We start from the raw sequence: 26,270 nt of genomic DNA, 5'->3' as shown, positions 1-26,270 counted from the left end.
CAAAGAAACTTGCCCAAGGTGGTAGGACAAGCGTGAGCCACGGATGAACCCAGACAGCCTGGCTTTTTAAACCCAGCCTTCACTCTTAACACCCAGACTTTTCTACTCACACAGTAGTGATTTCCAGTGAAAATTAACTTTCCTGGAACATCCACTTCAAAGATGTCTTCCCTCTTAGTCTCATAATTCCTGAATTGTCTTCTATCACTGAGCTTCCCTGGTGGCTAAGATGGTAAAGAATCTGCCTGCAATGCAGGAGACATGGGTTCTATCCCCCTGGGTCAGGGAAGCTTCCCCAGGAACTTCTGAATTGTTTTCTATCAATCACTACCTCTCAAGAAAACCAGAGAAAAGATTTTTAATTCTTTCCCAAGAGCAGTACTCCTGAATTCACGGTCCCGATTACTTCTATTCATGGTCCCTGTTATTCCCACGGACACAGGAGCCTGGCAGGTTAACAGTCCATAAGGTCGCAAGAGTCAGACACAACTGAGTGACTACACCCCACCACCAAGGCAGTGCTCAGTGTAGACTTAAGTTTCCTCGCTATGAAGGCAGGACCCTTTGAGCATAATTGAATCCCTGTGAATTAGGAGAGTTTGAAATCTGGTCATGGCAACACATGCTATTCCGATACTTTTGGTTGTTTCCTCCCCCAGACTTGAGGACTTCCTTACACATACACACTCCTGAGTATTCTGTGAAACAAACTCTGTGAACATCTGCAGATCAAGACCCTTTGAAAACCTCCAGATTTCTTTCTCTCTACAGTTCTTTTTCCTCTCTGATTCTCAGTCCTATAAATTCTAGCCAGCTGGGTCTTCTGCGGTTATTGGAGGAAGTAGTCAATTGATGTCAACTATATCCAGTTGCTCCAACTACCGCACAATTGCACTCAACTCACACGCTAGTAAAGTAATGCTCAAAATTCTCCAAGCCAGACTTCAGCAATATGTGAACCATGAACTTACAGATGTTTAAGCTGGTTTTAGAAAAGGCAGAGGAACCAGAGATCAAATTGCCAACATCTGCTGGATCATGGAAAAAGCAAGAGAGTTCCAGAAAAACATCAATTTCTGCTTTATTGACTATGCCAAAGCCTTTGACTGTGTGGATCACAATAAACTGTGGAAAATTCTGAAAGAGATGGGAATACCAGACCACCTGATCTGCCTCTTGAGAAACCTATATGCAGGTCAGGAAGCTACAGTTAGAACTGGACATGGAACAACAGACTGGTTCCAAATAGGAAAAGGAGCACGTCAAGGCTGTATATTGTCACTCTGCTTATTTAACTTCTATGCAGAGTACATCATGAGAAAGGCTGGGCTGGAAGAAGCACAAGCTGGAATCAAGATTGCCGGGAGAAATATCAATAACCTCAGATATGCAGATGACACCACCCTTATGGCAGAAAGTGAAGAGGAACTGAAAAGCCTCTTGATGAAAGTGAAAGTGGAGAGTGAAAAAGTTGGCTTAAAGCTCAACATTCAGAAAACGAAGATCATGGCATCCGGTCCCATCACTTCATGGGAAATAGATGGGGAAATAGTGGAAACAGTATCAGACTTTATTTTTCTGGGCTCCAAAATCACTGCAGATGGTGATTGCAGCCATGAAATTAAAAGACACTTCCTCCTTGGAAGGAAAGTTATGACCAACCTAGATAGCATATTCAAAAGCAGAGACATTACTTTGCCAACAAAGGTCCGGCTAGTCAAGGCTATGGTTTTTCCTGTGGTCATGTATGGATCTGAGAGTTGGACTGTGAAGAAAGCTGAACACCAAAGAATTGATGCTTTTGAACTGTGGTGTTGGAGAAGACTCTTGAGAGTCCCTTGGACTGCAAAGAGATCCAACCAGTCCATTCTAAAGGAGATCAGTGCTGGGTGTTCATTGGAAGGACTGATGCTGAAGCTGAAACTCCAATACTTTGGCGACCTCATGTGAAGAGTTGACTCACTGGCAAACTCTGATGCTGGGAGGGATTGGGGGCAGGAGGAGAAGGGGATGACAGAGGATGAGATGGTTGGATGGCATCACCAACTCGATGGACATGAGTTTGAGTAAACTCTGGGAGTTGGTGATGGACAAGGCAGCCTGGCATGCTGCGATTCATGGGGTCGCAAAGAGTCAGACATGACTGAATGACTGGACTGAACTGAACTGAACTGTGTAACCAACTATACACGATTAATGATTTCTATTCAAGCTCCTCCATTTGATCCTTCATATAGTGAATAAATATGAAATGATGCCTTAAGGTATTTGTTTGCATCATCCAGAAAAATAAAGACTTTTTAAAATATGAAAACACTGAGAAATCTAAAAGTGAATTGACTTAAAGCTTTTTCTAAAGTTAACATAGAAGCAGCCTAAATGTCCATCGACAAGAGGAATGGCTAAAGATGTTTTACATTTATACAGTTGAATATTACTTATCCATGAAAACAAATGACACAATGCCATTTACCACAACATGGACAGACCAAGAGATTGTCATGCTCAGTGAAGTAAGTCAGACAGAGAAGGTGATATGTCATATGACATCCCTTATGTGTGGAATTTGAAAGAAATTATAGAAATGAACTTACAAGACAGAAAGAAACTCACAGAGAACCGATTTACAGTTGGCGAGGGGAGGGCATAGTTAGAAAGTTTGGGAAGAACATGGACACACTGCTATATTTAAGATGGATAACTAACAAGGACCTACTGTATGGAACTCTGCTCACTGTTCTGGGACAGCCTGGATGTGAGAGGGGCTTGGGGGAGAATGGATGCATGTTTGTATATGGCTGAGTCCCTCCACTGTTTACCTGAAACTATCATAGCATTGTTCATCGGCTGTACCCCAATACAAAATTAAAAGTTCAAGTAAATAAATAAAATTAAGAGGAAAAAGTAGTTATTAGATCACTTCTCAATCATAATATAAAACTTTCAGGGTACAAATTTCTTTTATTATTAAAACTGCAAAATTTTATACTCCAAAACATTGTTTCACTAAAGCATATAAAACATAAAATTATCATTCTGCTTTTGCTGCTCTTTTATGAAATGACTACAAAATATATAAATACTGTTTAATATTCAATAGAAAAATTGAAGTTTCTTTATGTATATCAAGACTTTTATTAAGATACCTGCCTGCATTTAATATTATTTTCATTTTGATTGAAGATATAATGTCTTACTAACAATAGGACTTCAAAATATACTGCTGCTGCTGCTGCTGCTAAGTCACTTCAGTTGTGTCCGACTCTGTGCGACCCCATAGACGGCAGCCCACCAGGCTCCCCCGTCCCTGGGATTCTCCAGGCAAGAACACTGGAGTGGGTTGCCATTTCCTTCTCCAATGCATGAAAGTGAAAAGTGAAAGTGAATTCACTCAGTCGTGCCTGACTCCTAGCGACCCCATGGACTGCAGCCTACCAGGCTCCTCTGTCCATGGGATTTTCCAGGCAAGAGTAGTGGAGTGGGTTGTCATTGCCTTCGGTAAACTAAAATCGCTTTGTAGTTAAAAAAGGTTCTGTAGAAAATCATGTACTACTGTACCAAATATTTCTTTGGATCTCCAATATGTACTTTTTCAGGAGTTATCATTTATACGTGTTTCAGTGCTTAGTCACTAAGTCATGTCCCACTCTTTGAGACCCAGTGGACTATAGCCTGCCAGGCTCCTCTGTCCATGGGATTTCCCAGGCAAGAATACTGGAGTGGGTTGCCCTGTTCTCTTCCAAGGGATCTTCCCAAGCCAGGAACAGAACCTCCATCTCCTCCGTCTCCTGCTTTGCAGCTGAGTTTTTTTACCAATCTAGAAAACTCATCCTGAGTTATTTTCCCCCACTGATTAATTACAGAACTAATTGTTCACACAATTTGAATGTTTCCTATTTATATATGCTTTTTCCTGAGGATAGTTTGAAGTTATTTACACTTCAGTCATTAATTTAAATAGTTCATATCACAAAAATATCAGGTTCAAACAAGACACAGAGAGTAGCAACTTCACTTGCTGATTGACATGCATTTGATTGATCCATGCAGAATGTGCTTCCAGAAAGGCTTTAGGGAGGTTCACACTGACACACAATGTACTGAGATGAAACACGATTAAAACTCAATTGGGTCTGGTGAGCTGCCTGCTCTTTCACTCCTGTGTCCCTATCCTACCTTCCTCCAAAGGTCACACAGTGTTACTCAAACACCCTAATTCTTTGCAAGAAAAAAATGGACCCATCAGAGAGAGTCAAATTTTATTGAGACACATGGCACTGAATGTTCTAGAATGTCACCTGTGGGAATTCTGACCATTCATGGATCTGCAATTTGGGCAGTTTTGCTTCTGGCAGATGTATTTCATGTGACCACCTGACCATTCTTAATTATACCTCTTTGCAGACTCTTTCTTTGCTTTTTAAAAAGGGGAGATGTTGACTTCCTAATCACAAGTTCACACAAAAGAAATAAGAGCTGGAATTTATGACACTAGCGTTGCAGGAGCTTAGAAAATGCTGACGAAAATGCTGAAACACTCTGTGCTGTGGGACTAGCACACGCCGGCCATCCAAGATAAATAGCTTTAAGCACCTGGAGCAACGAGGGAGAAAGCACGGCCTCTAGCCAGGCCACCATCACATTCACCTTCTCAGGGACCCGGCTCAACTAAGGCCTAATCGAAAGGTCATTTATGCCTACATATGACCTCTTGATTTGACCTATTTGGTAACATTAAAATTTCAACTGATAAAATTATATTCACTGAGTTTTACCAGAGTCTCCATTAGTTTAGCAAATTTGCCAGTGCAGGAGACATAAGAGACGCAGGTTCATTCCCTGAGTTGGGAAGATCCCCTGGAGGAGGGCATAGCAATAATAATAATAGTGGGCATAGAGTTAGAACCAGTAAATGGATTTTTCCCATGGTAATTACAGGTCCTGACATTTACCTGAAAAGGGAAAATTTAGAGGAAAACATAAGCAGTCAAAAACATTGGCTTAGAGTGCTTGCTTCAGAAGCATGTACACTAAAGCTGAAATGATACAAAGAATTAGCATTTCCTCTAAGTGAAGATGACATGCAAATTCTAGAAGTGCTCCACATTTTAAAAAAACAGACAAACATTGGCTTAGATGTACAAGGAGGACAGAAAGATGCCTAGATACACAATATGATCCAAATCTCTCCTTCTCGGAAACAAGGAAGAAGTTATTTGTTTGGTACAGAATGCCCTCCATGAGCTAGCAGCAGGACCCGGCTGGAATCAGAAATGGAAGCAAGTGCTGAATCAATGCCTTTTCTAAACCACAGTGACCTCTCTCTGTAGACTCTTCTTTCAGATCCCCTGGAGAAGGAAATGGCAACCCACTCCAGTACTCTTGCCTGGAGAACTCCATGGACAGAGTGTCCTGGTGGACTATACAGTCCATGGGGTTGCAAGGAGTCGGACATGACCGAGTGACTAAAACTTTCAAATATTTACATAATGAGGATTGAGAGATGTATCGAAACTGCCCTTTAGAAGCCAAAGATTTCCTTTTGGCCCTAAGGAAATAAAATTCTATTTCTTGGGTGCCTGGAAGCAGCAGTCTGGAGGAAAGGAGTGAATAAGTGTAAGGCCTTCCTGAGATTGGATTACTGAGATAAGCTTGGGGTGGAATGAAAATGTATCTCTTACCCCATAAGTACAAACGACAAATCTTTTACGTTTCACCATTTCCAAGGTATGGTCGTTTTTTGCTTCCCTGACTGTTGCTAAGGTGTTATTTGATCCCTATGAAAGTGAAAGTGAAAGTGATAGTTGCTCAGTGGTGACCCCATGGGCTGTAGCCCGCCAGGCTCCTCTGTCTATGCAACTCTCCAGGCAAGAATATTGGAGTGGGTAGACATTTCCTTCTCCAAGGGATTTTCCCAACCCAAGGATCAAACCCAGGTCTCCTATGTTGCACGTGGATTCTTTACCATCTGAGTCACCAGAAGTCCATGCGGCCCCTACGCACCTTTCTCCGCAGCTCAATTTGGCTCATTCCTTTCTGTTTGGTTCGCTTAGTTTATCCCTATTGTTTCCCAACACCAAGTTCAGGTCTCACTTTCTCCAAGACACCTTGCTGACCCTCCCTGGAGTGGGCTGGAGGTTCTATACGAAAGCCTGCTCAGTCACTGTCATAGTGGCTGTTAGTAATTATCACACTGCATCTCCATTGTTCCGTACCACTGGGCAGTGAACTCCTAGAGCACAGGGTCTGAGTTTTCCATCTCTGTCTCCCGGGGCATAGCGGATGTTCAGAGAAGACTTTAATCGATGAAACTCCAGCCCTATCTATTTTCTGACACCATCAGAGTCTGTGCTGGGTTCCACACAAACCCTTTATTATCCTCTCATGAAGGAGTCTTAGAATGCAAGCGACAGAGGCTAGGTTCCAAAGATAACAGTCCACCTACTTTGATGCAAAATAAACAGTGAGGCATCATTAAGCCACCCTAACTAGTAATAAATGGCTTGTGAACACCTCACATCAGATTACAATTCATAGATGTCTTACCAATCTGAAGTTGCCAGTGTAGATGTCTTACCAATCTGTCTTACCAGTCTGATTAGCTAGCACCCATGGATCAGGAAAAAGAAAGTTCTGTGGAATAGACATGTCCCCGAAACACATGAAGACACAAATATAACCTTGGTCATGTGTGTGCGTACTCACTCAGTCATGCCTGACTCTTTGGGATCCCGTGGACGGCAGCCCACCAGTTTCCTCCATCCATGGAAATTCCCAGGCAAGAATACTGGAGCAGGTTACCATTTCTTCCTCCAGGGGATCTTCCTGACCTAAATATCGAACCTACGTCTCTTGTGTCTCCTGCATTAGCAGGTAGATTCTTTACCACTGTGTCCCGAAGGAAGTTCTGGCTCATGTGAATTATGAAATTATGAGAGCTCCACCCCTATCACTGACAGCAGATGCTTCCCCAGATTACCCATGTTAAACCCAAAGATATGAGGTGAGAGAAGCAACTCTCAAGAAACCCAAGTTAAATGGTACTTTAATATAATACAAGAGTATCTCCCTATAGCAGATTTATAGAGACTCCCCTCTAAGATGTGCTAACACAGACAGGTAAGGTATAGTAAATTTAGGAACTACCTACTGCTTCTGTTAAATCCACATAGACTTATTTGTTAGCAAAGCCCACCCTGTTTTCCTGCTTGGGATTTTTAAAAAAAACTAGCTGTTTCAGTCAGTTCAGTTCAGTTCAGTCACTCAGTCGTGTCCAACTCTTTGCGACCCCATGAATCGCAGCACACCAGGCCTCCCTGTCCATCACCAACTCCCGGAGTTTACTCAAACTCATGTCCATCAAGTCGGTGATGCCACCCAGCCATCTCATCCTCTGTTGTCCCCTTCTCCTCATTCAATCTTTCCCAGCATCACAGTTTTTTCCAATGAATCAGTTCTTTGCATCAGGTGGCTTCAGCATCAGTTCTTCCAATGAATATTCAGGACTGATTTCCTATAGGATGAACTGGTGTGATCTCCTTGCTGTCCAAGAGACTCTCAAGAGTCTTCTCCAACACCATAGTTCAAAAGCATCAATTCTTTGGCACTCAGCTTTCTTTGTAGTCCAACTCTCACATCTATACATGACTACTGGGAAAACCACAGCTTTGACTAGACAGACCTTTGTTGATAAAGTAATATCTCTGCTTTTGAATATGTTGTCTAGGTTGGTCATAACTTTTCTTTCAAGGAGGAAACATCTTTTAATTTCATGGCTGCAGTCACCATCTGCAGTGATTTTAATACTATAAACCCAGATTACAGTCCCGATTCACAGAGCTACAGTAGGAGTTGAATAAAATTGGTTGAGGAAATAATATCAAGAGAAATTTGACATGATTAGTTCTCAGCCGAAATGAATGAAGGGTTATGCCTTTGTTCCATGGTTATTAAGGTGAAAAGCATACAAAATGGATTAGAGGATCAGGTATGCTTGTGTTGTTGGACTGGACTCTTTCCATGTTTCATTTGGGCATTAAATGCTATGATTCTAAGACGAGAGTCTCAAAACAGCCTTTTTCCTCAGGTTCCACTGAGGACATCTATGAACACCCACGTGGAGGGAGCCACCCTGTGTGCCTTAACTCCTGGCAGTCGGGTGTGTACAGAGCACCAGCCAGGAGTCATCACCTCCTCTAAGAAGGAGCAGAGATGCCAGTGCAGGTTCTCAGAATCAAACAGAAGATGAAGAGATTAAAAATCAGAAGCAAAGAGAGATGAGGGTTTTAAATCAAAGTGCTGTGCACTGTTCAGAATTTTTAAACATCCACTTTCTCCATGCAGGTCAATGCTGATGGCATGTCCTTAGTAATTCAGTCTTGTGAAACTCCTGTTTGATGCTCAGTTTTGTTGTGGAACATTTGCATTAAACTGTGTGAGGCTGTGGATTCTGCATCGGGAGCTGGATGGGGAACATAATGGTCAGGCTCCCACCATGCCGCCATATCACACTTGGGCACGAGCAGATCTCTGCATTGAGTTTGGTCCAGCGATGATGAGAAAAAGTGAGGACCTCAACCCAGCAAGTCCACCAAAGTGAAATATCAGCCAGGATTCCCAGGGGTGTTTGAAACAGAAGCTAGCATGAGAGAAATGGACCTTGACAAGGGGTGAAGGATGATTAAAAGCATCAGATATGACAGTCAGGGTGCAGCGTTGCCTGAAGTGTGGCAATGCTACTCTCGCATTAAACTCCATGAGCAACAAATGTCAACCTTTTAAGCTTTAAGGAGTCACTTTGGCATGAAGGTAACTACCTTAGGCAACAAAATACAGTAATTTTTCTGAGATATCAAAGCCTCTCTTTCACTACTTTCTGGATGAGATGAATCATAAGAACATTTCTTTTCTACACTGACGTCCCCCATGGACCCCATCCAAGTCTGATACCAGCTTTCCGTGAATGTGAATTACTGGTACATGGACAAGAATGATGAGAATTCAGTGGGCCTGCACATCCGATGTCTCAGTCTTTGGTGAAAAAACCATCAACATCATGCAAAAGGCACCCAATTAAACACATGTGGGATGTAGCATAAGGAAAAGTTCTACATGTAATAGAAAGTGAGCCAGCCCTCTTGGGAAAATAGAGCCCATCAGTAAAATGGGTTTTATTTCTACTCTGAAATTACTGGCTAAAATCAGAAAGCAAACATGAAAGAGAAAATGGGAGAGATGAGAGAATTTCATTATATTTGCATTTTTAATTCATCTACAATTATTTTTGTAGGCTGTCAGATGTTTTTTCCATTAGAATATGGAATTGGTCCAATGTTTTTATTTAATAATAGATATGTTATGGAACCATGCAGAGATATCATGCATGTATTAAGGACTTTGTACTTTTTATCCTACAAGCACTGAGAAAAACCATTGGAAGTTTTTATTAAGGGCAAGGCATGATTAAATTTACTTCAGAATCTAAAAGAACATTCCCCTTAGAGCACACAAAATGGATTAGAGGATCAAGTGTGCTTGTGTTGTTGGATTGGACTATTTCCATGTTTCTTTTGGGCATTAAATGCTATGATTCTAAGATGAGAGTCTCAAAACAGCCTTTTTCCCTTGTATATGAGTCATATGAACTTGACTAAAAGTAGCATTCTGTAGAAACTCTTCAAGAAATGGTTTTACACTCTCCAAAGAGGCAAAGAACAGCTCTGAATTTATAAGACAACACAACTTGCAAGAGGCCAACAGAAAATTCAAACAGAGTATTCAACAAATTCTGCACCAAATAGAGTATCTGTGTTCTGTTTTCAATGCCTTTCAGAATATCGAGATTTCAAAGAAGTCTATATGACAGCTGCAAAGACCATATTGTGTTATAGTTCACTTTAGAAATTGTACTATATATAGATAGATAGATAAATCAGTTGCCAAAACTACTAATTTTAATATAGACCATTTACTAAAAAGCCATTTACTATATTTTAGTATAGGCCATTTACCAAAAGGATGGGAGTTGTGTGGATGAACTCAGTTGGTTCTTTCATCGAACCAAACTCAAGGCAATTCTGTGAATCCTCAGATGTTTATTTCCCCTGGTCAATCAATTATGAAGTTCTGGATATCTATTGCAGAGTAACAACTAACTGGATTAAAACAATTGTTTGCTATCTCTCACAGCTGTGGCAATTGATGAGTCATCTGAGCCTCTGCATCTTAGGGTCCCCATCCATTGAGGGAGGTCAGGGCTGAGTCTGGAGATGTCTGAAGTCTTCTTCACTACATGCCTGCCATTGGTGCTGGATGCAAAATGGGTGGAAAAGTTGGGGGTAGACCAAGCATCTCTTTCCATTTGTTAAACAATCTTGGAATCCTTGCATGTACAGTGGTTTCAAGAGTTCAAGCATCATGCATGGCACCTGAATCACACCAGAGCAGGTGATGTGAGGAAATATGCAGAAGTTTCATAATGTCATTTAGGTTTCTTGTAACTTAGTCTCAGGAATCAGCATCACTAACACTGCATTCTCTTGGTTACACAGGGTCAGCTTGAACTAATGCGAGAGAAGACTACCCAAGGGGGATGAACACCAGCAGGCATGGTTCATCAAGGCCATCTGGTAAACTAGCTTGTTGTTCAATCACTAGCTTGTGTTTGACTCATTGCAACCCGTGAACTGCAGCATGCCAGGCTTCCCTGTCCTTCACTCTCTCTCAGAATTTACTCAAACTCATGCCCACTGAGTCAGTGATGCTATCCAACCATCTCATCCTCTGTTGCCCCCTTCTCCTCCTGTCTTCAATCGTCCCCAGCATCAGGCTCTTTTCCAGTGAGTTGGCTCTTTGCAATAGGTGGCAGAATTATTGGAGCTTCAGCTTCAGCATCAGTCCTTCCAATGAATATTCAGGGTTGATTTCATGTAGGATGGACTGGTTTGATTGCCTTTCATCTACTGGAGGCTAGTGGAGCAAAGAAGATGTGATGATGAAGGAAGTACAGCTTTTCAGCCCAGTTCTTTTGAATGAAAGGGATGCATGCTACACGGTAGATCCATGCTGTGATATCTTATTGAGCGGATTCCACAGAGGAAGCCAGTTTAACTAAAGAGGAAACTCATTTATTACCATTTAATATTTCTTAATATTTTGGGAGGAAACAGAGAGTAAGATAGGTTACTGAACATTGCTATTTCTTGCTCTCACAAAAGGATTAAATAATGGGAATATCTCTTGGAGTCCATAGGTTAAGTTTACTTGATAAAAGTGTCAGGAATGGCTATTTACTGCCAGGAAATGAGGGACCAGCCCAGTGATTAGAATCCTTCAGATTCTTGAATAGTCCCAGCAGTCAAGGAAGCTGGTAACTGATTTATCTGTAAACCAGAAATGTCACTTGCCTCTATCATCGATCAGGAGGATGTCGTGTCAAGATGCTGTAACGTGTGCTGCCTGGTACAAATTATCTGCAATGGATGGATCTGTTTCTCCTCATTTTCTTCATCCTTTAGAGGTTAATGGACACGAGAATCACTTCAGAAACCCCCAAAGCCCCAGGGCTTTTGTGTTGTACTCGGTAGCTATCTAAATCCTCATGATTACAGAAGTTGAATCTCAATTTAAAGAAAAAAAATTCCAAAAATACTTTAAAAGTACCATCTTTTTTAACTTGTTGTTCAGTTGCTCAGTCGTACCTGACTCTTTGCGACACCATGGACTGCAGCACACCAGGCTTCCCTGTCCTTCACCCTCTCCCGGAGTTGCTCAAACTCATGTCCATTGAGTCGGTGATGCCATCCCACTATCTCATCCTCTGTCGTCCCCTTCTCCTCCTGCCTTCAATCTTTCCCAGCATCAGGGTCTTCTCCAGTGAGTCACCTCTTCACATCAGGTGCCAAAGGATTGGAGCTTCAGCTTCAGCATCGTCCCTCCTGATGATTGATTTCCTTTGGGGTTGATTTCCTTTGGGAATCACTGGTTTGATCTCCTTTCTGTCCAAGGGACTCTCAAGAGTCTTCTGCAGCACCACAGTTCAAAAGCATCAATTCTTCAGTGTTCAGCTGTTCTTATGATTCAATTGACCATCCATCCATAGCCACTGGAAAAACCACAGCTTTGACTAGAAGGACTTCTGTCAGCAAAGTGAAGTCTCTGCTTTTTAATATGCTGTCTAGGTTTGTTTTTTTTTTTTTCCCAATGAGCAAGCATCTTTTAATTTTATGGCTGCAGTCACCATCCACAGTGATTTTGGAGCCCAAGAACAACCTCGTGACAAACTGGTTTGTCTTCAGCAGTACAGAAGCATAGAGGCTGCAACCCCACATGAGAGTTTAAGCCAGGAAAGAAAAATGCCCATGTGATTGGAATCTGTGGAAGGAGAATCTCCGTGAGCACCAGGAGTGATTCCAAATTCTGGAGAAAAGCCAGCAAAGCCCGAGGCCCCCAAACAAGGAGGGCTTAAATGCTCGGGGATTGGGGGTAGTCTCAGCCATGGAGAGACCCACCCAGCCCAAACGTCGCCAGTGAAGTCTGTGTCTGTGGAGGAGAGCAACTTTGCCACCCGCTGGACCACTGGAGACCCAGGGAGACACAGCAACAAGCACCAGGACGAGAAGGATGCTGTGCATACACAGAAGGTACAAGCGCGTGAGGACGGCTGGTCTATGGACGGGTTTTCAGGGGATGGGACTCAACGTGGATTTGCAGACGCAAAGTTGTCAGGCTATGCATGTGCCCTGTATTTAAGCTTTTTGTCTTTTCCCACTTCTAGAAGTCTGGAGAGAGTGATGTTTATAAACTGACTGCGTCTTGGAGCAGTTTAACAGACAGGTGTGGATATTCGAGGTGAGCAGCTCATCTCCACCTGGGGGACAGGAGAGCAGCCAGAGGCAGGGCAGGGCAGCAACGGGGCTCATTGCTCATTACTCACAGAGTCCTCTTGTGTTGGGCAAGGGAGCTCTGCGTCACCTCCAGGGAAGGGTGTGTGGGGTCCTAATGCCTTCAGGGTCCAGTCACCCTCATGCCTCACCCAGGGGCCCCAAACACGTTAGTGAAATGGTAGTGAGAATGCACATTCAGGCACAACCCCACCTCTCAGGACACAGAAGCCTCAGGAACAAATGTAAGTCTGGCTCTGAGTTGACTGAGTCAACACAAGGACCGTTCACAGCAGCCGTGCGAGACTCTTAGGGAACACACTCGGCACTGTTCCTGGTTGGTTCACAATCCAGGCGCTTTTTCTCCTTATTTCATGTTTAGTAAGTCTCCCCAGATTCCCAGGGTTAACAGAAGAATGCAGTGGCAGGAGAGCCCTGCCCTGGGGGCTTTAGGACTTGTGTCTATAACCTTGTAGTTTTACAGCTGTGTTGCCAACTCTGTCCATTTGGAGTTCATCCTCCTTAAGACAAAACACAGGCTTTGAACCAGCAGATCTCTGACCTTCTGTGGCATTTAGATGAGACCATGAATGACCATAAAGCATAAGCAGATTAGTGTTGACTCCATTCCTTCATCATTCACTTATTCCATATGTGTCGTTAAAGCCTGATCTGTGCCCGAAAGTCATGATAACAGAGGTGATACCGTATAGCCTGGGTCCTCAAGCAGCCCCACAGTCATGAAGGGACAGAAGCACAATATCTTTGATTACATTCATTGATATATTAAAGGTAATTAATGCTTAAGGTTTATTAGAAAAAAGGAAGACCTCTGACTGACACTCACAATCAGACATCATTTGGGTCCATGGCTGTCAGAGAGCCCACACCCACAAGGCACCTGTGATTCAGGAGGAGAGTCCCCAGGTGTCCCTCAGGGCAGCTTGTGGGAGGTCAGTGAAATAGGAGCTCCTCATATGAGCAGGACAGATTAAAGTCCTACTACCTGCTTTGGCACGCTTCTGAGAGGTCATTAAACCCTGAGACAATGATAGGACTCAACTCAGAAAGGAAGATGTCTAAATGATACCCCCAAATCTGAGACTGTAATAAAAACGTGACAAACGCTCCACACAAGATGTGATTTTCCCACAGCCACAGTCATGTCCGATATTACGTTTCATTATCTCAGAACTCTGTGAGCTACACAGATGAGAACAAGTGAGGTTCTGGGGGTTGAATCTTCTCAAAATTTCCCAGCTGGTGATGGTGTTCTTCAATTTCTTTTAGTTGGAAATGCTGTCCTATTTGTTGAAACAAAGGATGCCAACCCCGCAGGGCCTTTGGTCAGTTGCTGATTTTACATGGGATACACCGCATCAGGGTGTGTTATCATAACACCCACCGACAATTCCAACAGAAGAGCTTCTCGTGATGAACTGTGGCCAACTCCCTCGAGGCAGCCACTTGAGCATGTGTATCCACCTCTTAACCCTCATGGCTTTTGCCCTGTGTTGCTTTTGCTTGACCTCTAGAGTTTAAGCTGCCCTCTGCTGTTTTTTCTTTCTTTTCCACTAGTTCCTCTGTGTGAGCTCAGGGTGACTGTCACTCAAATCCCCGGGCAAAGGTCTAGAGAGAGACCCCACTTCACAGAGAAGGGCAACACTAAGCAGTTATCAGACCATGGGGGAGAGGACTCGGATGTCAAGGACAACCAGAGTGCTCCTTTCAGGCTGAGAACCATAGGCCAGTAAACCGGGAGGAGCAAGGGGCTGGCTCTGCAGCCCCCCACCCCACAGGGACCTGTGAGGGGAAAGGCAAGGATGAGGGGAGGCGAGACGTGCCCTGACTGCCCCAAGGGGGCAGCTTGGGGTCCTGACGGCAGGGCACCTCATTCCTGAAGACCTCAGCTTCCCGGGCCCTGTGCCTGGCTTTTCCCTAGGTCGGCTGAAATGACAGCATTTCTCCAAGAACGGGACTCTTTTCAGAGGACCTGGAGGGAGGGCTGTGCTCCCAACCGCACAGCATTTTTCTTTCCTGGGCAGGATCCATGAAGCTTAAAGCTGAAGGCTGACAGGAGACTGAATCACACCAGCCTCTCATGCCCGGGTGTTCCAGCAAACGCCCGTCTCAGCGCTGGTGTGGAGCCGTGCAGAGGGGGCACGTGGTCTGCAGCTCTTGCTGCTCCTGAACCAGAAGAAGGGACACTCAGGGACCGTGGGGCCAAGGAAGAGAAGGGGGGTCTCAGCCTCCTTCCACGTCCAACCATGTCTGACAGGGCGGGTCCCATACCAGCTGGGCTGAGACCCAAGGCTGGTGAATTTGCAGAACATGTGTGTGTGTGTGTGTGTGTGTGTGTGTGTGTGTGTGTGTGTGGAATGGGGGGTGTGCATGGGGTCAGGTGTGAGAGAGAGAGAAGTGGGGTGGAAAACGCCTGTGATAATATGTATGTTTGTACTCTATGCTTAAAAATGTGATTGTGAGCACATGGGTATTGTTGAGTGCATGATGAATGTAAGAGAGCGTGCATGAGTGTAAAGGAGTTTGTGAGTGTGGGTGTTTTGTGTTTGTGGATGTGAGTGAACTGTGAGTGAACTGAGGTTGTAGTTGTGACTGTACAAATAAGTATGAGTGTGTATGAGAGTATGCGAATGTATTTGTGTGTCTGTGAGTGAGTGAATGAGAGAAGGTGTGTGTGAAAGGGCTGTGTGCTGGTGTGTTCTGTAGGATTGGGGAAATGTGGTGAGAAGGGACATGGAGAGAGTCTTAAGCACTTTCCAGGGAAAACATGGACCCTGGCATTTCCCCTAACTCGTGCACACACATCTTGCTGAACCACAGGCCCAGGGAGCCTGGAAAAGTGATGTGGAAACCCTGTAAGATGAAAACTGGGACCCCTCTAGATACAGTGCCCCAGTGCACATTCTTGTCCTGGCCCATTGGCCCCTTCACCTTGGGCAGCTCTCAGTCTAGGTGTAGGCTGGCAGCATCAATGGAGAGAAAGCCCATCATTCCCTTGGGCAGGCCTGGTCTCCTGCTCCCGTCTGTTTTCAGCCTGTCTTCCCTTCATGCTTTCAGAACATATGATACTGATCACTTCTGGGCAGTAATTTTCAACAAGAAACGATCTTGAAAAGGCCCATTCATTTTAGATTCTGCTTCCATACACCTGCTGAAGCAACTTAGGTGACAAAATGAGCAGAAGCTGGAAAAATTTATGGATTTGTGTTTCTGTGTTGCCCTGAAGGAACGCCTATAATTGGGCACTGAGAGCTTATTGGAAAGTCCTAACTGTAGGATGCGGCTGCACTAGCTTCCCTTGCAGACAGAACGTCCCTCCCCTTCAGGGGAAAGTCTTCCTCTCACAGGTGTTGAAGCACCTGTGGGGAGCAAAGGGAAACCCCCATCACAGCCTCCTCTTCTGTCAAATCTCTCTGAGAAAACAAGTGTTGTCAGCTCTCAACTCCTAAACAACTTTTTTCAATCCAGGACATCTCCAGAAGAGGGAAACGCATTCCCTGAGAAAGAAGGCAAAGACACGAGAGCAAAGAAAAATAACAGACTGGTGGAATGTCCCATGGATGAGATCCTGGGGCTGGGAATCAAGACCCAAGGCTTTGTCTTCAGCTTCTACAGCTTGATGTGTGATTCCGATTCTGAAATATTAAAATTGATATAGATATATTTAATAATAGTTTGAGAAAACGTGCCTTATTCTAAGGGTATCAAAGATCCCATTAGAAAAGTCTATATTTACTACAGATTTTGAAGCACAAACTAAGAGCTGTCAGTGGTACCTCCTCCATACAAGGGAGTTTCTATGTTGGTGATGCTGAACATCAGCTCCAGGCGAACAGGGGTAGAGACATTTCAGCCTTCCCCTGACCTTGGTCTTGGGTCCATTCTGCAGCTGCATATGGTGGCCACTGCAGCCATGGTGTCAGGAGATGACCTACATAAAGAAAAAGCAGAGGTGATCGGAGTCTCAGTGTTCCCAGAGAATGTGACCCCACTCTGTTATCACTGCTTTTTCTTTTCTGAAAATGCAAATAATGTCTTCCCTTTATCTATTCATATGGGTATAAGTGTCATACATATTGATATAGCTGATCCTACTAGAAAAATAGGGGCTTCCCTGGTGGCTCAATGGTAAAAGAATCCGTCTGTAAATGGAGGAAATTCAGGTTCAGTCCCTAGGTGGAGAAGATCCTCTGGAGGAGGAAATGGCAACCCATTCCAGTATTCTTGCCTGGAGAATTCCATAGGAAAAGGAACCCCCGAGGGCTACAGTCCATGGCGTTGCAAAAGAGTTGGACACGACTTAGCGACTAAACCACTGGAAGAATATTCCTTCTGATTTGTTTCTTTATGGGTTTTCATTTTTATGACCTCCATGGTTTTAAGGTACAACCCAGAGCCAAAGAAAATTCCTGCTAATGCTGAGAAAGACATTTCTGTATCATTTCTAACATTTTAAGAAGCCAAGATGTTTTCATTTCCGAGAAGAGCAGCACCTGAGCAGGGACTCTTGCCTGAGCTCTCCTTACTGACATAAAATAGAGACCCAGAAGGATTTTTAAAACCTCTTGATTGAAGAAGTGGGGGAAGACTGAAGTTTCACACAGTAGTGACATTCTGGAAAATTATTTGGGTCACCTGTGCTGGGCCTGTCTTAATCTGTCTACACCAGTATCTGTGGACGTGCTCTGGTTTCCTTCAGTCTCAGAGGGCACCCCAGTGGTCCCCACGGTTAGGCATGTGCTACACAGAATTGAGAGAGAAACAAGGGTGACAAAATCATTATTCGACACTTAGCACTAGAGTATTTTTCACTACCAGGTCACTCTATTGAGATGATGAAAACTCCTGTACGTATTGCTGTATGGTGACCAGGCCTTGCATCTACTGAGAAAGGCATCTCCTTCAGTGAAGCTGGATACGAGTGCCTCAGCTTTAAGCTCCTTTCATCTATTACTCATTGACGACAAGCCAGGTTGTTGGTTCTGAGCAGATACTGAAGCTTAAAGGTCAATGTGATGTTTAGGTTAAAGGAAAAGAAAGTCAGACTTCCAAAGTGGTATATTTGGGAGCCATGGAGTTTAAAAGAAGTGAAGTGCTTTTAGTGAATGCCAGGGACAAATTTTAAAATGTACCTCTTGGCATAGTTGAAAAGATTTTTTTTTAGTCGGGGGAAGTGTATGGAAAATGCAAGCACTGTACTATGTTACTTTATCAATACAGGGCTTAGCTACATGAAGCAAAGAAGAAAGATTGCATTCATATGCACGTATCAGTTTAGACGTTAAGAGCAGAGACACACTGAAGAAAAGCAAAGCAATCTATTTTGAGTTAGATATTAAACTCCTAGAACTGGACACTAAAAAAGGCTGCATCCAAAAATAAGGATTTTCCAGTGGTCACGTATGGATGTGAGAGTTGGACTATAAAGAAAGCTGAGCAGAAGAATTGATGCTTTTGAACTGTGGTGTTGGAGAAGACTCTTGAGAGTCTCTTGGACTGCAAGGAGATCCAACCAGTCCATTCTAAAGGAGATAAGTCTTGAATGTTCGTTGGAAGAACTGATGTTGAAGCTGAAACTTCAATACTTTGGCCACCTGATGCAAAGAGTTGACTCATTTGAAAACTCCCTGATGTTGGGAAAGATTGAAGGTGAGAGGAGAAGGGGACGACAGAGGATGAGATGGTTGGATGGCATCACCAACTCAATGGACATGAGTTTGAATAAACTCTGGGAGTTGGTGATGGACAGGGAGGCCTGGCATGCTATAGTCCATGGGGTCGCAAAGAGTCAGACACGACTGAGCAACTGAACTGAACTGAAAAATAAGAATATTTCTCATATTGTCATAAGTGTACCAAAATCATTTTAGTTTTATATTCATGGGTCTCCATATTATTATGGACAACTTGATATGGGCTTTCCATGTCCTGAAATAAGTAGCTGAATTTGCAGGTTGTGGGAGTATACCAGAGAAACTGTGGCCGGTGAGGCAACTTTGCTGCTCCCAGACATACCTTCTTGCGGCGCATGGTTTAATCAAGAATGTAAGATTGCTTAGTAGAAAGTAAACCACACTGCCTGGATGTTCCATTTGCTTTGAAAGATATAAAGAATAAAATAAATACAGGTACTGAATTCATTTTACAGTTGCTGCCATGACAAATTACTACAAACATAGAGGCTTAAAACAGCAAATTTATTATCTGACAATTCTGTAGGATGAAAATCCAGGCAGCTTGGCAGATGTTCTTGCTCCTGCCCTCTCACGACTGAAGTCAAGGTGTCAGCAGAGCTGTGCTCCTTGATGGAGGCTGTGGGGCATCCTCTCCTAGGCTCTTGATGGCTGTTGGCAGAATTCAGTACCAGGTGGTGGCTGCATCGAGGTCCCCATTTTGCTAGCTTCTGCCTGGACATCACTCTCAGCTTCTAGAGGACATCTGAATTCCTTGACTTGTGATAGCCTGCATCTTCAAAGTCAATGTCAAATCCCTCTCAGGCTTCCAATCTCTTGGACATTCTATTTTGCCTCAGCTGAAAAAAGTTCTCTGCTTCTGTGGGCTCACGTGATCTGACCGTGCCTGTCTGGATAATCCAGAAGACCCACCACATCATAAGGTCCAGAAATTTAATTAGATCTGGTAAATGCCCTCTTTAAAAAAAAAAAAAAAGCATATTTCTTTCATCATTAAAAGCATACACAGGACTTTTACATAGGAATGTACGCATGAACAAAGCATTTCTTACAGTTTTCCAAAACTAATACAGTATTCTAAAATTCATTGAGTAAATACATCCAAATTTTTAAAGCTAAATTGAAATCCCTAAAATTACTGGGCAGAGTAGACTTTTTCAAAATCAAATAAAAAGAGAATGTGACTATGGTTTGTATTGCCTGCCTGCCTGCTAAGTCACTTCTGTCATGTCTGACTTTTTGCGACCCAGTGGACTGTGGCCCACCAGGGTCCTCTGTCCATGGGATGCTCCAGACAAGAATACTGGAGTGGGTTGCCATGCCCTCCTCCAGGGGATCTTTGCAACTCAGGGATTGAACCAGTGTCTTTTTGAGGCTCTTGCATTGAGGCAGATTGTTTACTGCTGAGCCCCCAGGGAAGCCTGCTCTGTATTAAATAAATTTCATTTTTAGCTTTGGTGTTGTCATTGTCGTTCAGTTGCTCAGTTGTGCCCAACTCTTTGTGACCCACATGGACTGCAGCAGGCCAGGCTTCCCTGCCCTTCACCACCTCCCGGAGCTTGCTCAAAATCCTGTCTGTTGAGTCAGTGATGCCATCTAACCATTTCATCCTCTGTCGTCCACTTCTCCTCCTGCCTTCAGTCTTTCCCAGTATCAAGGTCTTTCCTAATGAGTCAGCACTTTGCATCAGGTGGCGACAGGATTTTATAAGATGCACCCTTATTGTTTCTTTGCAAACAGGATAACTTTCTTTAAAACCTGATCAACATTTTCAATATTTATAGCTCTATATGACAGATAACAGGGAAACATTATTCTCATTGTGTAATTATAGACATATTATAAAACCCAAGAGCATGAGATAAGCAAAAGAAATACAACTCTGAGCCATATGAACAAGATATAATGGGAAAAATTTACAGGTTTCAAAGATTGGAAACCGGACATCTCTCTGGGGCCATTAGTTTTTCTATCTTAGGTACTGTTTTCAAATAATACAGAAAATTTAAGAATTATCCCCATAGAACTATCTGATTTTTTGAGATAAAATTAGAATTTTGAATTTAAACTATTTGGAATTACTTAATACTTAAATATATTGTTCAAGTATATTGGTAAGGATTTATGCCTCATATTGGCTTCATACATATTTCTCCTACCGCACATGCACACATAACTTGTATTTACATTATATGTAAAATATTATATATAGCATATGTATATATGAAGTATGCATATTAAAGCTATGAAATAAAGGTCACTGAATTTTTATCTGTATTGAATATTTCAACTTCTGATAATTCATTACTTTCTTCTTTCTGCTGTTTTTTGATTGTTGTTCTTGTCATTTTTTGTTTTAATGATTATCAATTATTTTCTAAGTTAAAAGTAAAGCTTATTTTTCTTTGGCACACTGTGCAGGATGTGGGGGTCTTAATTCCCAAAGCAGAGGTCTAGCTTGTGCTTCCTGCTTTGGAAGAGCTGAGTCTTAACCACTGGACAACCAGGGAAGTTCCTAGCAAAACTTAAAGACAATTTCACTAGGAAATGAAACTGTTCAATAAACATGAAACAGATCTTCCTCTCCTCTACTATGCTTTCCCTCCTATAGTACAGTGAACTATTTTAGGGCTTTTACATAACGTAGTACCTTCTCTCTCAACCTAAACACTACGATTGTTACTAGGGACAATGTGAATTAATAGGGGAAAACTCAAATGATTATAGTTTCCATTTTATCTATCTTTAGAGGAATCCACATTATTTTTAAGGGCATAAACCTTTTGCATACATATTTACTACAGTCAAACATATAACTTTCAAATTACAAAATGGGTTGATTTCTAAGAAACATATTTCACTGTGGCCTCACAGTGAATGCATGGTTGCAAAGCAAGGGCTAGATGCTAAAAAAAAATACCTGATGCTTCAGAAACATTCATTCCAAAACAACTAAAGGAATGAAAAAGCACCCAGTCCAGCTGCATTTCAAGGGCAACCTTCAGCTTTTCTCAGGTCACAGAGAAAATAAACAAAAACACTTAAAAGCCTGAATGATTTTTTTGTTGTTCTAATAATTTGTCACAGGAGAAAACTTCTGATCATATCTGTCCAAGCTTCTAAACAAAACACTGAAATTCAGGTCACCACATTACCTGGACTCATTATGTTCTATCTTTTTTAAAAAGTAAATTCTTTTTTAAACAACAGCTTGCAATTTCTGTTCAAAATAAAAGGCTGATTTCAGCTCATTTGCCATGGAAAATTTCTAACATAAGAAATTCAGAGCAAAATAAATTGAATTCAATTTCTTCTCATGCATTGCTTAGTGAAGGCAAAGGCTTTCTGCAAAGAGAAAATTACAGCATTGAAGGTTACATAAAAAGGAAGACTGAGAATAAAATGACACAGAGGAAACATTAAATATGGGGAAACCTGCCTTGAGCAAATACTGTACATTGATGTCTTGATTTCATAGCATTTCCAATAGCATTTGTAAAAATGTTCTGCAAATTGCCCTTAATGTTTTGAAAGGAATTCAATAGATTCAGGCAAAGTTGAGACAGAATATTCACCGGTGAAAGCTAAGGCACTTGGCTTTGGCACCTGAGCTGTCCGCGTGTCCTCGGAGGACACGCTGGTGTGTGACTCCAGCCTCACTCACAGGAGTGAGAATACACGAGGACATGGTCCTGGCAGAGACTGTTCAGTCTCCTCACAACAGGGAGTGGGTGATGAGGAGATCAATCGTCCAATACAACCTCTATGCCCCCGAGCTCCCCTGCCTGGCCCCACCGGGGCTCCGCATCTGCCAGGGAGTCAATGAGCAGATGTCTCATGAAGCATCATCACCCGACCTGATAAACGCTAGCAGGAGACACCGGATTCTGGAGCGGGAAGAGGCTCAGTGAACCTGGGAACAGGCCAGCCTCCCCACTCCACTCAAGCCAAAGGCAGCACCTGCAGGCAGACTCGCTGGGTCAGGCAAGTGCCCCCAGAGAGGAAGGGCAGGGCAGCCTGTGTCGCCCAGCTCGCACTTCCAGGGGTCCCCACTGGCCTCAGCTCTTCCCTGGGCGCCATGAGGAGAAGCCGGGAATCACACAAATGAGCACCCCTCTTGGGATGAAGACTCAAGGTTAAGTTGATTCTCTGGGGTGAGACACCCCTGACCTTGACTCAGACCAGCCACCCTAGGTGGGCAAGCTTCCTGATTCTCACCGGATTTCATCTCTTCATATGTAAATGAAGGCACAGTTCATTATGTAGATTCAGGAATGGGAGATCAGCTATGTGAAACACTTAGCAGATGCTTCATAAATGTGAGTTAATATAAAAATTGCCACTCTGAGCCAAATGTATATTTAGTCAATCATGGTGTTCTTGATGTTTATTCATATGTTAACATCTGACTGGTTACAGTTATACCACAGTGCCACTCCACTTAATCTTTCTGCATTCATTTTGATAGAAATCAACATATCCTGTACATGGATAACGGTGTCTTTTCAACCAAATGCTTGCAAATGCAACTAAGTTGTAGCCAGATGCTACAGACTGAATGTTTGTCTCTCCAAAATTGCTATGCTAAAGTCTAATCCCCTGTGTGATGCTTTTGAACTGTGGTGTTGGAGAAGACTCTTGAGAGTCCCTTGGACTGCAAGAAGATCCAACCAGTCCATCCTAAAGGAACTCAGTCCTGAATATTCATTGGAAGGACGGATGCTGAAGCTGAAACTCCAAAACTTTGGCTATCTGATGTGAAGAACTGACTCATTTGAAAAGACCCTGATGCTGGGAAAAATTGAAGGCAGGAGGAGAAGGGGATGATAGAGGATGAGATGGTTGGATGGCATCACTGACTCAATGGACATGAGTTTGAGTAAGCTGTGGGAGTTGGTGATGGATAGGGAGGCCTGGCGTGTTGCAGTCCATGGGGTCGCAAAGAGTTAGACACAACTGAGCGACGGAACTGAACTGAACTGATGGAGTAGGAGGTGGGGCGTTTGAGAAGTGATTAGGTCCTGACTGTGGAGTCCTCTAAATGGGATTAGTGTCCTCATAAGAGAGACTCCAGAGAACTCCCTGTTCCCCCAGAGAACACGTGGCTTTCTGCCACAAGACAACTCAGAGAGATGGCCATCTACAAACCAGGAAGCAGCCCTCATCACACACCAAATCTGCCAGTGTCTTCATCTTTGGACTTCCCCATCTTCAAACTGTGAGAAATAAATTTCTGTTGCTCTGGCTACCCAGTACATGGCATTTTTATTATAGCATCTGAATGGACTAAGACACCAAGTTTTCTCTCCCCAGAGTCCCTCTGTTAATTTTACCTTCTTAATATGGCTGAAATGTGTTTACCTTTCTGTACTTTCTTAGACACTACCTTGGTGAATGCCCTCTCACCTGTCCTCCTGAATAGGTATCTGGTAACTAATCTGTTTCCTTCAATCTCTACCCCAGCTGACCGAGAGAGACTCATCTAAGCATGCAGATCAATTCAAGGACATCCCTTTGCCCCAAGACAAAGTCGAGCCTCTGCTTAACACAGCCGCTTCTAGAGTCTGGGCTCCAGCCCTCCTTTCTTTAGACTGAGTCAGGTCCCCAGTGCCCATCCTCTGGACCTTTACGTTCTCTCACCTGCACCCTGCTCTCCTCTGCTGGCCTGATTAAACTGTACTGGCTTTTCACCTTTGTGGGTTTATCAGTCCTCTTATTAGACGTGACTTTCTCCGGAAAGCCATCCTTGACCTCCCAAGGCTGGCGTAAGCACATATGTGTGGGTACATGCTAAGTCATGTCCAATTCTTTGTGACCCCGTGGACTGTAGCCCACCAGGCTCCTCTGTCCATGGGATTCTCCAGGCAAGAATACTGGAGTGGGTTGCCATTCCTTACTCCAGGAGATCTTTGCAACCCAGGGAATGAACCTGTGGCTCTTACGTCTCCTACACTGGCGGGCACATTCTTTACCACTAGCACCGCCTGGGAAGTCTGTAAATACATACAGTCAAGCCATTACCTTAATACTTCACATTTTGTTATAAATTAATTTTTAACTGCCTCTGCCATCAGACTGGACCCTGTGCCAGAACACAGAGCCAATTATTTCATGAGTATTCTCAGTACCAGGCCAAGGATAAGCACATACTGTGTCTTGAATAAGCATTGCTGCAATCGATTAAGAATGAATGAACAGGATAAAAGTTTACCTCATGACTCTGTTCTCTCAGTTCCCATTCACTGTTCCTAGTGCCACACTGACTTCTTCATCTAGAATAACCAGGATAAGATTCAAAGTCAAGGTCACTGTGGTGATATAACAGTGCAGTCAGTAGAGCTGTCAGCATAAAGATTAAAACTGTAGAACCCGAAACTTCCCTGGTGGTCCAGTGGTTAAGACTCTGCCCTCCCTATGCAGGGAGCATGCGTTCGATCCCTGGGCCAGGGACCTAAGATCCCACATGCCACATGGCATGGCCAGAAAACATGAATAATAAAGTAAATTTAAAAATGAATAGATAAAACTGTGAAATCCACTTGGCACATCCCTTTGAGAATCTTTCTTCTTGGGACCTTCTTCCCCTTTGATTTTTCTTCTTTTGCATGCTGTACTTCCTCCTTGCTCATGTCATAGTCAACCCTTTTCTCTTGGGCTGGCCAACTTGAACAGTCTTTGGGTTTTTATATGTTCAGTTATCAGCTAAAGCAGGCTACATCTGCACAAGACCAACACCTGAAACTTTAGAATGGACAGGAAAGAATCCGGAAGTGTAGGGGGTGGATGTGAGTCTTTGACCAGCTACATAAGACTTGAGAAAGTAAGCATCTCATTATCCTCCCTACTGAAGTGCACATCTATGGAGGATGAAATGGAGGCGGGTAAATAGATGTGTGAAAGATGCTAGAGGCAAGTGTTTTTGCTATTCATTTTGTTATCCTGTACTGTTCAGAACCAAGTTTGCGCAACTAATACCTGATAGAGTTAACTTTAGGCAAGTTGGCAAGGAGTCCAAGGCCCCTTAAGAAGGAGGTATACATTCTTTGCCTATAAACAACAATCTATCTTGCTCAAGAATATATTTTTCCTTAGGCTCTGTGTTAATGACTATAGAGCAAAAATGTATCTTCCCTGAGGACATATTTTTCCTTAGGTCCTGTGCTAATGATTATGTAACAACAAAGTATCCTGCTTGAGGACACCTTTCTTCTTCTTAACAGGAACCCTTTCCTTCTGGCTAATCTTGTACCAATGTTATCTCAAGATGTATGCTGTGTGTGGGAGAGCTTCTAGGAGAACTTTTACAACCTTGAGATAGTCTTCTGATCCATTGCTAGTAACTAATCAAAACATACAATGTTCTGCTCAAGTTAACGATCCAGGTATTCTCTTTCACCTCCTTCTGATGTCTGTGTCAAAAGTCTTCTCTGTTTCTTTTCAATAAACTCTCCTCACCAGAAGCCTCAAGTGGTCCCCATTATCTGCCAGGATGGGTGAGAGAATTCATCTCCCCGTGAAAGCCATGAGCTCAGGTACAACCTACATGTCATGGCTTCATCACATCAGGACAAGTTTCACACTCAGTCCAGACTGGTCCACCGGGTACAAGTGTTCCATGCTACGATCCTAGATCAAGGAATAAAGCGATAAATTATACATTTGCTTGATTTGCCCT

At 43.2% G+C, this 26,270-nt stretch overlaps 1 non-coding gene across 1 annotated transcript; it reads left to right on the top strand.

Annotated features, from left to right (window-relative positions):
• Positions 1–5,006: 5,006 nt before the first annotated feature.
• LOC133233860 (U6 spliceosomal RNA) lies at positions 5,007–5,111 on the top strand. Its single transcript, XR_009731905.1, has one exon. It is a non-coding gene; the product is annotated as a U6 spliceosomal RNA (small nuclear RNA).
• The last annotated feature ends 21,159 nt before the right edge of the window (positions 5,112–26,270 follow it).

Source organism: Bos javanicus, chromosome 20, assembly GCF_032452875.1.
Source record: "Bos javanicus breed banteng chromosome 20, ARS-OSU_banteng_1.0, whole genome shotgun sequence".
Lineage (NCBI taxonomy): Eukaryota > Metazoa > Chordata > Mammalia > Artiodactyla > Bovidae > Bos > Bos javanicus.
The sequence above is the reverse complement of the archived record's forward strand: the minus strand, read 5'-3'. Positions and strand labels throughout refer to the sequence as shown.